Source organism: Macrosteles quadrilineatus, unplaced genomic scaffold (assembly GCF_028750875.1).
Source record: "Macrosteles quadrilineatus isolate MER2022 unplaced genomic scaffold, UCM_ALF_1.0 Scaffold_1__1_contigs__length_201487025, whole genome shotgun sequence".
Taxonomy (NCBI): Eukaryota; Metazoa; Arthropoda; class Insecta; order Hemiptera; family Cicadellidae; genus Macrosteles; species Macrosteles quadrilineatus.
The window spans coordinates 174833698-174850496 of record NW_026542594.1 but is presented as its reverse complement, the minus strand read 5'-3'; positions in this window follow the sequence as shown (position 1 = coordinate 174850496).

The following is a 16799-nucleotide window of genomic DNA, read 5'->3' as shown; positions in this document are numbered from 1 at the left end:
GGTTTAGGGGGGTGTGACTTGTAGTTTTCTCAAAAGTTCATGGGTACTTTTGGCTTTATATATAGGTAGATAATTCCCATGATTCTAAGTTGCTTGGTAATTTAATTATTTAATGTGTTCAATAATTTATGACCACCCTGTGCAACAGCTTGGCCTCACCAAGTTTCCAAAACTTGTCAGCGATATCCAATTAATGCAGGCAAAGTAACAATCAAACTTTAATTTTTTCTGTTTTGAAATACAGAAATGCATTTATAACTACTGTTTCCGTGGCAGTTTGTGGCAGGAACCCATATACAGGGTGGCTGGTCATCAGTGTGACAAAAGTTTTTTGGCGTAAGTACAAAGTAAATGCAGTGTAATGATGCATATAAAAGGTTCCAAGTCCAAAATTTAGCTTTCCAAAGAATTATTTTAAGTTTTTCAAAAATAACTATGTTTTCAAACTTAATACAGCTATTTCTCAATCACCTGTACATGGATTTGAGTAGACAATGTCATTTTCGTGTTCTACATTACATTTTGAATAAGAATAATAGAAAATGACGGAGGATCAGTTGTAAAAACTCCATTGTAAATAGATTCAGAGATAAAAATTAAGATGTTTGATAAACATTTAAAAAACATTGGTCTATTGTATTTGTTTACACCCTGTATACAAGAAAATGCCCGAATATGTTAAAAACTTCGCCATTTTATAATCTTTCTAACCATATGCTACACTATTGAGGTTTAGATATTCTGTTGTTTGTTTTAGTGGTTTGAATACCAGAAAACAGGGAACTTTTTTACTGTTTTTGCTGTTCAAGCTGAAACAAAAATTCAACTTTTGCTTAATACATGCCAGCTTTCTATGTTTTAAATGTTAAAGACACCCTGTTTTCTGGTATTCAAACCACTAAAACAAACAACAGAATATCTAAACCTCAATAGTGTAGCATATGGTTGGAAAGCTTATAAAATAGCACAGTTTTTAACATATTCGGACACTTTCTTGTATACAGGGTGTAAATAAACACAATAGATCAATGTTTTTAAAATGTTTATCAAACATCTTAATTTTTATCTTTGAATCTATTTACAATGGAGTTTTTACAACTGATCCTCCGTCATTTTCTATTATTCTTATTCAAAATTTAATGTAGAACACGAAAATGACATTGTCTACTCAAATCCATTTACAGATAATTGAGAAATAGCTGTATTAAGTTTGAAAACATAGTTATTTTTGAAAAACTTAAAATAATTCTTTGGGAAGCTAATTTTTGGACTTGGAACCTTTTATATGCATCATTACACTGCATTTACTTTGTACTTACGCCAAAAAAATTTTGTCACACTGATGACCAGCCACCCTGTATAAACAGATGTTTCATTTGAGTAATTTTGTAAAACCATCATATAACTTTTTTGTAAAATTAAGATGCGATATAATTCAAAGTTCTACGAATAAACAGTTTTTCATGTTTTTTTCAAGTCATTGATCAAAGCAACAATGTATTGTGACGAGCCTGTATTGCACGACACATGAAATAGTGATTTCGTCGAATTTATTACCTGAACGCACTGAAATATGAAATAGCTTTCATCTGTATTTATCCCGAAACATTCCGCCCCGTATCTCCGATAGTAAATCGAACATATAACACGGTTTTATTGAAGACATAAAACGCATTCAGGCGTTGTAATAATACAAATACCGTAAAAGTCGAATAAAACCTTCCGTAAACGTGTTTGAGAATAGAACCGATCGATTGATTGTATAATCTAGAAAGGACGTAAAATATTTGTAAATTTTTACTTGCAAGGATTATGGTTTTCAGTTAAATTATTATTATGTTTTTTGGTTGCTTACAAATCGTTAAATTTTGCGCCTTTACATTTAGTCACCAGATAGCTGAAACATTCTTTCGTTATCTTATCCAATAATCAATCCTTATAAGTAAAAAAGAGGATGTTTTGTATATTTGTTTATATGATTGACGGTAATCAACTCAGACACCGCTTGACCGATTGCCAGAATACTTGTTACATACATGTAGAATTTCATGGAAAACGTTTATACACCATCAATTTTGTGATTACTTTCAGTTTTTGGCCCTGAGACTGTCTTAAAGGTACCTATGTCATAAATTTTCAAATAATCTTAGTTAGATTTGTTTACTAACAGAACATATGAAAGTAAGATTTAAAAACAGGTTATGTAAATCACTTGTACGTTTCGTTCTACTATTTAATTGAATTTGTTTATATGAAAATTTATTTCTTGGTTTCATGTGGTTAATGAATAAGACTTTTGAATATATTTAAAATGCAAAATGTAATGTTAATGTTTAATGTATTTATATTATACCGTATAAAATTCTGGTATAATATAAAATCCAATGTATGTCGTTTGTATTTTATTCTATGTTTGTTTGTCCTATATGCATTACCAAACCAGTCATCTGACCGTGAGGAAACTTTGGGAAGTTGTTGGATACACCCAAAAGAGGGTTTCTGTCTATTCCTATTCTTGAACTCCCTTGGAGCTTTGCCCCAGTGGCTCTGGAGTTTCCCATGTTTACCTTATAGGTATTCATATTTAAAAAGAATTAAAGGATATTGACAGTTGTTTTAAATAAACTTACAAGTTGGGTTATATGATGATCAATAGCATTTAAAGTTTAAGGTTTAACAACAGAGTGCAGCTCTATATTTTGTTCTTTCCGATGCTGAAAAGCACGGGAACAGCAGCTCGTTACGAATATAAGGTTAATTATTAGTCTTAAATTACGATTTTCTATGGGTATACCGTTTGCGGTCCCAGGATTTCATTTTTTTGGGGGTGGGATGACCATCGGGGGGTCTGAGGGTATGTAATATCCCCCAGAAAAAAGGGGGGTCCGGGTGTCCCCCTCCGGAAAAACCGTTAATCTTTTTATAATTTAATAATTTTATACGTATTTGAGCTCTTAAATATTCACAAGCTAATAGTAATTATGTTAGCTAATAAAATATAAAATATTTCGGGGGGATATGTCCCTCCCACCCCTCTCTGGGACCACCACTGGGGTATAACCACGAATATTGGAACAGAACCCAGTATGGTTGATAAAAATAGATAAATGACGTAACGAATGGCCCAAATCCTATAGTAATAACGTTAACATATGGTTTAGACAATTCCAGTTAAGCAATGTTAAATAAAGTTAAGTTTAGGGCCAGTAACGTCGTTTATGTTAATGATCGATATAGTGTCTGTTCTAGTATTCGTGGGTATACCTATCAATTATATAACTGCCGTAGATTTGTAACTGTTTAAAAATAAAGATAAATAGGGATAACCAATTAAAAAGGATTTTAACAATTTGAAAAAAACCCGATTAAAAATATATTTATAGTGCTCTTCATACTTCTCCTTTCCATGTTTGAGGTGCCCTTATACTATTTCGAATTATTTATATTTTGAAATGTTACAGTATGATTCAAGTAAGTATAGAAAACAATCTGCTAAATAAAGAAATCAATTTATTTTATTAATAATAAAAAGTTCTAATTATTATGTTAAAAACACTATAATAGTCAGCTATATTCTCGTGTAAAAAGGTTTAGGCAATATTAATTTGCAACGTGTGTTAAGACTTCCTTTTTAAGCAACAAAGGAACCAACCTAGGGTGTAACGAAGAGGCCACACTTAACGAAACTAACTTTTTCTGAATTTAAATTGTTAAAAAGTAAAAAAATGAACTTATACAAATTTAAACATATTATTTTTTGAAAATTGTTGGGACGCAAAATTGTTTTTATGACCTAAATAATAAATAATAATGATTTTATTAGAAGTGACTTTATGCCCACTATGTTTTTAAAGTGTTAGGTGATAAAACATAAATAATTAAGGAAAGAAAGAGAAAAATACGGGTTAAATGTCCTCTTCATCTAATGTAATCTGCCTCAATAAGGTATACTATATTGTAATTATTTTCATATTTTTAAAGTACCCTTTTCCTCATACTTAGAAATTCCCTCTCGGATTTGCAACCTAAACTTAACTAATGTCAGGCGTATTCTGAATGCCATTTAGGATAATAAATCTTTAGTACGTTTAAATTTATACCCGAGCACATCCTAATTTAGTATAAATAATCTATACCTCAGCAGATCTGAATTGGAACGGTGTGAGAGTATTCAGCCGACCTTTAAGGATATACAACTATTAAGAGAACATGTTTAATCCATGGTTCATTTATAATTTTACTACAGATCATTAACATTTGCCCTTATAAAGCTGCATAGCATTGTTACAACTCACAACAAACTATGATTGGCTGCATGACAAGGCATTATGGGAGGGATTTGCCACAAATAAGCCAACATTACAGCATATCCAGTGCTCAATGTCGTCTCTATATCGTCGTAATCACCCCTGCCTCAGACGTTTATTGGTCTGTGTATTGTTTGCTGCCTTTGTTTCCAATGGTGAAAAGAACAAAAACCTTTGAAATGTCTATGAAAAAATACACCTAGAAATTAAATTGGGGTTGTTAGATTTCATTGTTGGTTGAGTGATTGTATGTGATTCATTAATGAATCATTATTTGTTGTTTGATAAGAGTATTGGGTTGCTACTTTATTCAATGTCTTGTACATTTATCGTAGGTAAGTTTTATTACTGTATTTGCGCACAAATTCATAAAAAAATAAATCAGGAAAATAGAAACACAAAGCATGTTTAACAAGGTAATAAACACATGATATATAATATGAATAAATGACCTGTAAAACATAATTATGGATAGTGTTTGCCAAAGGCATGTATTTTGGTTTATATTTTTCTTGGAATGCCATTTGTTCTTTTAGTTTGTAGGATGATATAACAAAGATATGTACAACTTCACCGTCAGTGTTTTAGCTATTTACAATCGTTGGGAAGCTCAATTTTAAGGCCCACAACTTATGTAAACCTAACTGGATATTGATCGCGAGGGACAGAAAAATATATTACAATTATTATTGACATATATTGGCGTATGATTACACGTGTTTGAGTCAAGATACAGACAGATTTTAAACAGTGATTCAGCTCCGTAAATACTCAACTAATCCGTAAAACGATAGATTAACGACGAAAAAATACTGTTTTAATATATATGTGATAGTTTTAATATGTAATTAAGGGTAGCAAGCTGCTGTATTTGTAGAGCGCGGGACTACGGTCCCTGAAGTTCTGGGTTCAAATCCCGATAAATCACCAATGGATTTGATCCAAGTGATAATGGCACAACCCCTAGGTCTAGCCTGAAGTAATGTGAAAAACAATCCCAGGCTCGCGCCTAGCGTCCTAGGACAAAAAAGTATATATTTAAAACATGGGATGGTTCTAATGAAATATTCATATTTCAAATGCCTCAAAATCAACAATGTTTACCTAAAAAACTCAATTTTAACATAATTAGCGTATATTTGTTCCTTCCTTAATTTAAATGTCTAATCACGTTCAAGTACACTTATACCAAGTTGAAGTAAGAGAAAAGATACCTGACATTAAGGTAAACGTCAAAGTGCTCACTTATAGCTTACTAATTAATTGTAATTGTAAAAGACAAGCAAAAGTTGACAAAAATAGCATTCTATCAGGTATTTCCGTTTTTAAAGTTAGTGAGAATCATAGACAACTAAATTTTAAACATTTCAACCTATTAAATTGACAAAAATATTTAGAAATAAATGTAATATCAGAATTCTACTTGAAATATTTTACTTGAGCAATCAAACGAGATTGTTACCGGTTCTGTGAAAGAGTAATTCGCATGTCAAAGGAAACGAGATCATTGCCAGGATCCAATTTCGCTTGAAGCCTTCTGTATTCCTAGTATCATTGCTTGACGAAATCAGTTCAATTACGTACATAGGTTATTTGGGGAATGTATCAAACTAAGCTGGCTGCTACTTTTATAAGGTATCTCTCTATATGAACTTTCCATGGACTCTGCATTGGTTATTACATTAACCGTTTGTATATCCTAAAAGTTATTTTGTGTGTTTCGTGTTCAGTTATACTTAAATGCTCTGATGTTAACCAAATAATTTATCATAATTAAAGTGGCTAAAAGAAAGTGTGTGTAATATAGGATGACAAGCAATACTTCAATAAATATATTATTATATAGTTTTGGTTAAATTAATTAACTGTTCGCGGGATGGAAAAAATTAAGCAACAAAACCACATTTTACCAGATATACCAATCAAAGATTCTTCCAAATTATCTTCCATTTATCTAAATATAAACGAATCTAAGACGGAGTTAAATGAGTGGTGTAGCTCTTCCATCCTAATGCAGCCTAGCTGAGCTGTAATCATTGTTAATTAATTTTAACAATTTAATTTATAGTTAATTTTGTTGTATTGGCAGAATCACAACTAGTATATTATAAGCCTGTATAAGCTCTAAAGATCCTTTTTTGATAAAGACTGGCAATCATAAATGTTTAAAATATCAGTTACATTGAATACATTTCTAGGTTTATACTGATAGATTAATCGTTGCTGGCTGACTATAAAATTAACTTTATTAATTAGGAGCTATTTAGCAATAATCCAAAGAAAGATAGCACCAACAATTAATTAATATAATTTAAAAGTACCTAACGTAGATTTGCATATTATTTGTAAACAAAGTTTATTTGATAATTTCTAATCTTATGTAATATTTTAACGCATTGCAACACTATTCAAATAAGTGTTTTTCATTTACTGAACAATTAATTGGAGTCTACCTCTTTCTTGTAGTTGTTTAAAATAGGTAAATCAAAACGTAATATAAATAAATATTTAAATATACTTAAAATATATTTAAAACAGCAAATAAGCATAGAACGTATGATTTAAATAATCCATGTATAATGCTAATAAATATTTAATGTAAACCCCTTAATCTAGACAAAACTGTAGTGCTGCAAGCAGTATTGAGAAGATGCTGTACATTTCTGGGCTACAATTTCAAGAGGGCATTTTGAAGTTGAGGAAAAGGGTACCTCAAAATATACAAATAATTACAATGTATTCTAAAAACTATTAAGGCTCGACAGGAGACATTAGTTTGGAGAGGATATTTAAACCCAGGACACATTTTTTTCTTATTCGCTATAATTACTTTTTTTCACTATCTAAATCATTGAAACCTAGAGTGGTCAAAAGGCCACTTTTAATAAAATCATGATTTATTATTCAGGTCGTAAAACAATCATGCATACCAACAATAAAAAAAAAAATATAATCTGTAAGCCGTAATTTTAATCAACTCAATTTATAAATAAAAAAATATTAAAAACAATAATAATAAGTTGAAATAATGAGTTCAGTAAAAGTTAGTTGCGTTGAGTGTAGGCCTCTTCATTGCTCCAAGATGGTCGATCCATCTTTCTGTCTAGAGCTTAAAAGGGAAGTCTTAACAAACGATGCAGATTAAAAGTATCTAAACCTTTTATTACGAAAATATAGCTCACAATTATAGCGTGTGTAACATAGTAATTGAATATAATAATTATTAATTGCATGAATTTATTTATTTTTTAAATACAGTACATTGTTTGTTTTACGTACTTGAATTATAGACTATGATTTTAAAATATAATAAATATTAATAAGTATAAGGGTACTAAGTTTTAGACATGGAAAGTAAGAGACTAAAGAGCTATGAAAAATATTGATTATTGGCTTTCCCTATTGTTTAGCATTTTTTTAAATTTTTAATCTTAGCCAGTTCGATAGTTATACATACTAAAAGTTTTAACGAAGGTCTATTAGTTAAACTTTATAATCGTAATAACAACAAATAACTGTTTCGACTATTTAATGTTTAGACATCTTATGTTTGGATTTAGATCTAAAGGCGCAAAGTTTATTGATTCGTAAGGCATATAAAAAACTAACTGAAATTTAACTGAAAACTATAATTATTGCAAGTCATAATTTACAAATATTTTACGCCCTTTCTAGATTATCCAATGAATCGATCGGTTCTATTCTCAAACACGTTTACGGAAGGTTTTATTCGACTTTTACGGTATTTGTATTATTACAACGCCTGAATGCGTTTTATGTCTTCAATAAAACCGTGTTATATGTTCGATTTACTATCGGAGATACGGGGCGGAATGTTTCGGGATAAATACAGATGAAAGCTATTTCATATTTCAGTGCGTTCAGGTAACAAATTCTATGAATTCACTATTTCATGTGTCGTACAATACAGGCTCGTCACAATACATTGTTGCTTTGATCAATCACTTGAAAAAAAGGATGAAAAACTGTTTATTCGTAGAACTTTGAATTATATTGCATCTTTATTTTATTTAAAAAGTGACACAATAATTAATTACCAATTATGCAGCTACTGTCATGACAGAAAGGTCATGTTCCTTTTAAAATTGTTCTCATCGTCCTTTATAAGATACGTTGATTATCAACAATGCATGTAAAGGTCACTATTTACGCAACAGCCAATTTACAGTGTTTTCTATTTCGAAATTCAGCATTGCTTTGTCATACGCATTTTGTATTTGTTGTTAATGAAACCACACGACTTAATGAACGAGGTCCCTAAAAGTTCATGAATAATAGCCAATTTCACTACAAGTATATTCCACCTAACATTCCGAAGAGAGATTATAATTATATAGACAACTTGATGTAATTGATAAGGAAGAGACAACTGACATCCGCATGTCAAGGAATTCCAGCTTTAACAGTACCCCACGACCAATTTCTCCAATTTATGCTAGAGGATATTTCACTATCACAGAAGTACGGTATGACCGTCGTGACGAAGGAAAAAATCAAAGTTACATAGCTTAAGGGTGGAACTTCCTTTGAAGTAAGAAGGTGCCTTCTCAACAAACAGATATTTTTGTATCAAATAAAAGCATAGATTTAATCTGCATTGCACTGATGAAATCGTGGAAGGGGTTTACCACAAAAGATCCACAAAAACGATTTTAATACTATTTAAAGTTTCTTACAAAAGAAGAGAAACCATCTAACATAGTAACTCCTATAATAACTCCTATGACGTATGGTATGGGAAATATTTAAATCATTGAATCATCAACCTTTTTTGTAACTAACGTTACACTTATTACTCTTTAAGAGTGCTAAATGAAAAAAATTGTTTAATTTCACCCTATTTATCGCAGTTAGATGAATTGGCACAAGCCTTAAAAGCAACCGTCGATTTCGACGGGTTTCACCTAGTAAATTATAATATTTTTAAACAAAACTACTGTATTGCAAAGATCTATACTTAGTTGACTTTATTCTTTGCTCCACATTATTGGTTTCAAGGCTCTACACGACATGTAGCTAATTACAAGTCCGTAGTGTTTGGCCGAGTTCCGGTCTGGTTGCAATTTCCGGTGCAATCGTGATTTGTGGTCGCAGGTAAGCTGGGCACAATCTGTAGGTGGACAAAGGATTGGTCACACGCAATCCCTTCTAAGTCATTATGATTCGATATTATATACAAGGGCGGATAATAAATTGTTAAGGCCTATTATTATAATCATTGGCTTAAAACAGTAGGTGCTCATGAGATTTATTATCTTTGAATTTATTAACTACATCGTAGCACTGACTAGAAGGTGGACACTACTCTTTGTCTGCTTTCATTCTATAACAGTAGAGGTTTCGCTTTTTTACATTGAAATGAGTTGTATCCTTAAATTTGGTTTATAAACAGACATGTCACAACAGATAAAATGACAATTTAATGTTGATAGTAGGTTAAAAAGATTATCTACCCATTATAGATTAAATATACAACAAATCTACTATAAATATAACTTAAAATATACTATAAATATACTATCACCATTCAACACCCTCCCTGCGTCCATTTCTAGTAAATAATGCCATTGACTTTATAAAGTCAATGATAATACTTACCCAAAAGTCAGTGCTACCCTAGCAAAGTAGTTATTAGTTAGACTATTAAAAATAAAAATATAAAACTGATGGTATTAAGAAGCTCTAATGATCTTCGATTAAAGTAGAATTTTGAGTTTTAAAACACAAATATAAAATTAGTGGATAGGATTATATATACATTTAAAGTTAAGTGTAAAAATTAGGATGTCTTAAAATGATGAAACCTCAAGTAAATGAATTATATTTTTATTTAAATCAATAATTAATTTGTTGTTGCGGATTTAATTTACATATCTGTTAAATATAAAACTATAAATAAAATAAAATAATTACAAAGTTAATCCGAAGTAGTAAAGTAATCACATTTTGTACTAATCGTTTTAGTGATGCGGCAAAACCACTGCAGGACTAATTAACCTCTAATAAATATGTGAACGCCTAAAACCTCTGGCAAATAATTAAGGGCGAGATATTGACTTACCTTCTCGACATTGGCAATTAAATCAATTACGCTTCACGAACACTCATTTCCATCTGCTCGTGGAATCCATTCTCTGCTAAAACATTTTGCCTTCATAAATATGGACATTTTTATATTGAAAACAGAGTTCTAGGAAGGTTCTTTGTTAGAAAATGACAGCAAATCATATCCAATTTTATACAAGAAACATCTATTTGTATAACAAATATTTTGATTGTCTTTACACTTAGTACAGATTATACAACTTAATTTTACTTGTTAATACAATTGATACATCAGCCATTTTAATAAATTATAATTTGAAGGTGTGTGAACGTTGATGCCATGCCCTTTAGTAATAGGATATGAATAAGTTCGAATTAATTTTACGTAAAAAATATATTTGAAATCAAACTTCTGTAAATATTTTAAACGCAACATAACAAAATTTTCCAAAAAATAAATCTTAGAGCAATTTGTATAGTATCATTGTTGTAATGGTTTGTTCAAAGTGTGCTGGTGACACAAGATGCTTTATATCATCAAAATAGAACGGATAAACAACTTGAAAGCAACAAAGTTAAATTGTATTCCACTCCAGTTAACTAATGACAAAACCATGTTTGGAAACTTACAGAGAAACCACACTGAAAGCGCACGTGGCCAGTTTGACAAAACACACTTTCCTGCTAAATTTACACCTGTAAGGATAATGTTGACATAGGAGTAAGGATCAGTTATAAAAATGTAACTATTGTGGTTTTGATTCATTCAAGCTATCATAGCCAAAGATAGGAACGAAATTATGAATACTTAGACACAAGTATGTTTGAATAAAGAATTAAGAAGGAAGAAGTTAATTAATGAAAGAGTTAGGTTGCTAGTGAAGTTTTATTGCTGACAACGATCAAAAGAATAAACAATGTGTACAATGTGTAGTGAAAGTCATTATCATTAGCCAAATGTTCAAAACCTGATTCAAATTTTAAACCATCAAAAAACTTTTTTTCTCACTCCAGTGCGGTGATTCTCTTTAGCACTATTACCACTGAGCTAAGCGGCTATGTTGTTAAATATCACTCATTATTACTATTAACAAATAAGCTGTAGATACATTGTTAGAGTATAATGTAATTACGTTTTCTGTCAAATAAATAACCTTAATAAAAAAAAAATACCTTAATAAAACCTTAATAAAATATGGCTTACAAGTTTTACAATTTTAAAATTATATATGTGCAAAGGATTGCCATTAAAACATTTTGCCTTGACTTTTGTGATTGAATATATTACGGAGACGCTATCGGAATGAGTAAAGACTTTAGATTTAACTTTCTACATATCTATTACTTTTCAATCCCAATAAGCAATAACCAAGAAATGAGATTTATAGTTTACATAATTCTTTTGGGTAACGACATTAATACCAATATATTTAGAAAAGAATATTAATATCATAAATATATTAGGTATGTAGTCTTGCGAAGGTAGTTTTACTGATATCATACATAACTGTTAATTTGTTTGTAAAAATAAAATATATTTAAACAATTTTAACCGGTGTAAGTAATTCCAATATCTAGGAATTATCTTGAAACCAAATGACGTTAGTGATATTTATAACACCAAATAATAATTCAAAATACATAAAAATTCTAAATTTGTAAAACTGTAATAATAATTACATGACAAATCATCATCCTTAATTTTTCATTATTTGTAATAATTAAACCCTGATGTTAACCCTCATTCTGTAATGTAAAAATATTAACTAGCAGAACAAACACTTTATGAAACAGTAACGAAATTAAAAGGACCCCTAAGAGAGTTTTTATGCAAATAGAAAAACATAAACCAACATCTTTATTGTTGTGGCTGTACACTGCAACATCTAACCCAGAATGTTAGCACAACTACAGCTTTTGTGATGTTAATAAATAATCATTTTTGTTATGGGTTTTCCGGAATTGTTAATAAATGTAGTGATCTGATGTTACCGCACGAATATTGCTTTATGAATTAATTTCAATTGAATATTCATCCATACCAAAAACACCGTATTCCAATAGACCATATTTTAACCATATGGTCCATATTTTAGACTTCTAAAAACACATAACAAGTAACAACCCCTCCAATCAATAGAAATCACAAAAATTAAGTTAATACTTATTTGTTCGGGGAATGTCTCAATAACCACGTATCTTCTTTAGGTATTGTATATTTGACTAGCGCTAGTGATCCGTTTTCTTACAACAGCGAAACTTTTATTCTAAGGTACTTTAGCAAAGCTCAAACTTCACAAAAAGCTCCTCGAAAACTTTGTGGGTTTGAATTGCTCTAACGTAAGTGTTTGTTTCCTTCAATGTACAAAATGTCTTTAAAGTGGATACGTGACAAAGCAAGACTCCAAAGGATTTTTGACAGCAAAGTTAACCACGTTTATTTATAGGGTTGGTGTTGTGTACAACTGATTCATGACCTATTTATTTTAATTTTTAGAACATAGGTGTAAACATAGCTACCATTTTTAATTACTTGGCGTTATATTTCGTGCAAAAAACCCAACTTTAGATGAAAATATGTTTATGAGTTACAAATGCCCAATGAATTTAGAATCTTAAGTTCTCTTATTCTATTTATCGCTGAAATTAATTACTACTTCGAGTCAGCGACGCATAATACTTGTAGAGGAAGCATGTGTTTTTGTAAGTCTAATTGTATGGATCAATGTTCAGTTGAATTTAATTCATAAAGTAAAAGTCGAACGATAACACTGGATCCTTACATTTATTAACAATTCCGGAAATACCACAACAAAAACCAACATTTATTAACAACACAAAAGCTTTAGTTGTACTGGAATTCTTGGTTACATGTTGTAGTGTACAGCCACAACCATAAAGATGGTTAATTTTAGTCTATTTGCATAAAAACTCCCTGAGGGTACTCTTCATTTTGTAAATGTTTCATTAAGTGTTTGTTCTGCTTGTGAATTTTTTCACACAACAGCACTAAGGTTAACTTAGAGTTAAATATGATAAAAATATTAATATAATAAGGATTTTTAAAATTTTTGACCTTGTTTTTCGTTTAATGTAATAGATTATTAGTTACCTTCTATGGTTTATAGGCAAAGATAATTTCAAGTTTTAAAACACTTTTCATCGTCTCTAAAATCACTTGGGATAAAAAAAAAAACTCTTTAAATATATTTCTTTTTTCTTCTTAAAAGTTCACAGTGATACAGTAGATAAAATCAGTAGCAAAGCATTCTTGAGAAATATGAAATAAAAGATTTGATCTTAAATAATTTTTTAACCAGGCTGGGGATGGTTTTGTTAAAGAAGATGTTAAATAAAAAAATATCTTCTTGAACTACTTAATTAAAGTCACATCTATAAAATAATCTTACGATATCTCAATAATATATTCAATAACAAAAGTCAAGATAAAACGTTTTAATAAAAATCCTTTGCATAGATCAAATTGTAACATTTTGAGGCTTGACAGCTATATTTTTCTCTTTCTTTATTTTCAGAGAACTGAATTACATTTTTCACCACACTATGATGTTTTAGCTGTTTTACGTACGTTAATTAGTGGCTGAAAGTTACGTTTTGCTGGCCATGTCAGTTGTCATCGTCATTTGGGGACCGAGCAGGTTTTTACATCTCTAGGGCCGCAAAATCAGCTTCCCGCTTACTTTCTTAATACATGAATGAATATTAAATACACAATCAGTATCCATAGCATTGCAGTAGAACTGTCACCACTGCCTAGCAACTATTTATTATTATTTTTGCTGATTCCTCAAATTATTTCTTCACATAACCTTAAAGTTGTTGTTGTGTTGAATATCAGTGTGCATTATTATTGTGGTGAATAGTGGTAATAGGGTATAGTGTGGTGAAAAATAGCATTCGTCCCACGGACCGAAATGGTCTTGCAGCTCTCGTTCGTTCGTGATTATAGTCTTGTTACCCAAAGGTGTCTTTACGCAATAATCATTGCAAAACTATTTTGAATATATTGATGATGGTTTTCAAAAATACAGATGTTATTTATTGACTGTCAACCTCAGTTTTACCTATAATATACTTTTGGATTACCCGGCCCTAGGTACGAAATATACTATTACTCTAATGATGTGTTTACAAATCGTATGTTAGTAATTTATAATTGACAGCTAACTAGCTAAATATCTGAGAATTATAGGTACTGGGTTGCAGTTGAGGGGCTTCGGCTCTTTCGACACAAACAAAATGGAAAAAAAACACTCTATTATTCATTAGTCATCTTCTTCCTTCTTAATTCTTTATGCAAACAAACTTGTGTCTAAGTATTCATAATTTCGTTCCTATTTTTGGGTATAACAGCAAATAATCAAAACCACAATACCAACATTTTGTTTAACTGATTCTTACTCCCGTGACAACATTATCCTTACAGGTGTAAAGTTAGCAGGAAAGTGTGTTTTGTCAAACTGGCCACGTGCGCTTTCAGTGTGGTTTCTCTGTAAGTTTCCAAACATGGTTTTGTCATTAGTTAACTGGAGTGGAATACAATTTAACTTTGTTGCTTTCAAGTTGGTTATCCGTTCTATTTTGATGACAATAAGTATCTTGTGTCACCAGCACACTTTGAACAAACCATTTCTTCAAATATACCATACAGAAAGCTTACACTAAGATAGATTTTGTTTTAAAGATTAATACGTTTTTAAAATGTTATTTGCTGCGTTTTGCGTTAACTCCAACAACAATGAAAGTTAAAATGTGGTATCATTACAAGTTTAGTCACATATGAGTGATCACTTATTATGAGTAGTGATTGTAGTAAAATAAGATACTAATGCCATATGAAGCAGATCTCAAAGATCAATGACTGGCCTAAAACCCAAAATGGTATGGACCACTGAGTTTGATAGCCACTGTATAGACAAGGGTGGTCCAAAAAGAACTTAAACATTTTTAACATACATTTTTATTTTCAAAATTTTAACTACATGGTAACGTGTAAACGTGATATGTACAGATAAAAAAACTCAAGCAGTTTTTGGTGATATTCAGCAAATCTCAATATGGCCAATGTTTAAGGCTCTGCTGGCAACGCCGGCATAGCCCTAATTGGTGGCCATATTAAGATTTATAAAATAAAAAAAAAACTGTTTGAGTTTTTCTACCTTTACATATGTAAATTCTTATTAGCATGAAGTTAGAATTTTGTAAAACATTTATGTTAAAATGTGTCAGTTCTTTTTGGACCACTCTGTATTAGTACATAGAAGTTTGATTTTAACAATATTTTTCATAACGTATAATGGCCACGCCCCCACTACATCAATGTGTTGATGTTCTATTGGAATAGTTTACATTCATATCATAATTTATTAAAATGGTTACTGTATTAGTTGTACCAACATAAAAGTATGACTAAGGGGTATAATCTGTACTAAGTGTAAAGGCAATTAAAATATGTTTTACATAAATAGATGTTTTTCATTTAAATTAAAGATAACCAGCTTTTCATGTTCTAACAAAGAACCTTTCTAGAACTCGTTTTTACCAATATAAGAATTTCCTTTTTTACCCAGGCAATTTTATGTTTTAGATAAAAATGGATTCCATGAGCGGATGGAAATCAGTGTTCGTGATGCGTAATTGATTTAATTGCCAATGTCGAGAAGGTAAGTCAATATCTCGCCCTTAATTATTTGCCAGAGGCTTTAGGCGTTCACGTATTTATTACAGGTTAATTACTCCTACATATTTTTTACAAAATGATTAGCACAAAAAATGATTACTTTTTAATTTGCTACTAAATGGATTGACTTTGTAATTATTTTAGGTTTTATGTCCAACGGAGATGTAAGTTAAATCAACAAAAACAATGTAGCTATAGATTTTTATGAAAATATAATACATTTACTTTAGGTTTTATAATTTAAAGACTTCTTAATTTTCACACTCAACTTTCAATTTAAAATAATCGTATTCATTTTAGTATAATTTAATTTAAATGTGGTCTTACGATATTTCTATTGTAAAATTGAAAATTATATTTTAATCAAAGCACATTAGAGCTTCTTAAGATAATCAGTTGTAAATATATTTTTTAATGGTCCTTCGACAAACTACTTTGTCAAGATAGCAATGCCATTTGGGTGGTTATTATGTACTAGAAATCAATACAGAGTGGTGTTTGAAGTAGTTGTTTTACTATGTTGGATCATCTTTAGCCTAATAGCTTATAATTTATTTTAGACAGGTTGGCACATTAGGCTCCAATTTGTACCATTGAAACCTGATTGATTTTGTCCAAGACCGACGATTTCTAAATATCAAGGACAACCTTGCACAGTAATAATTTCAAGCCACCCAGTAATAATTTACAGATAGATAACATATTCATATTATTATTTTTCGTCT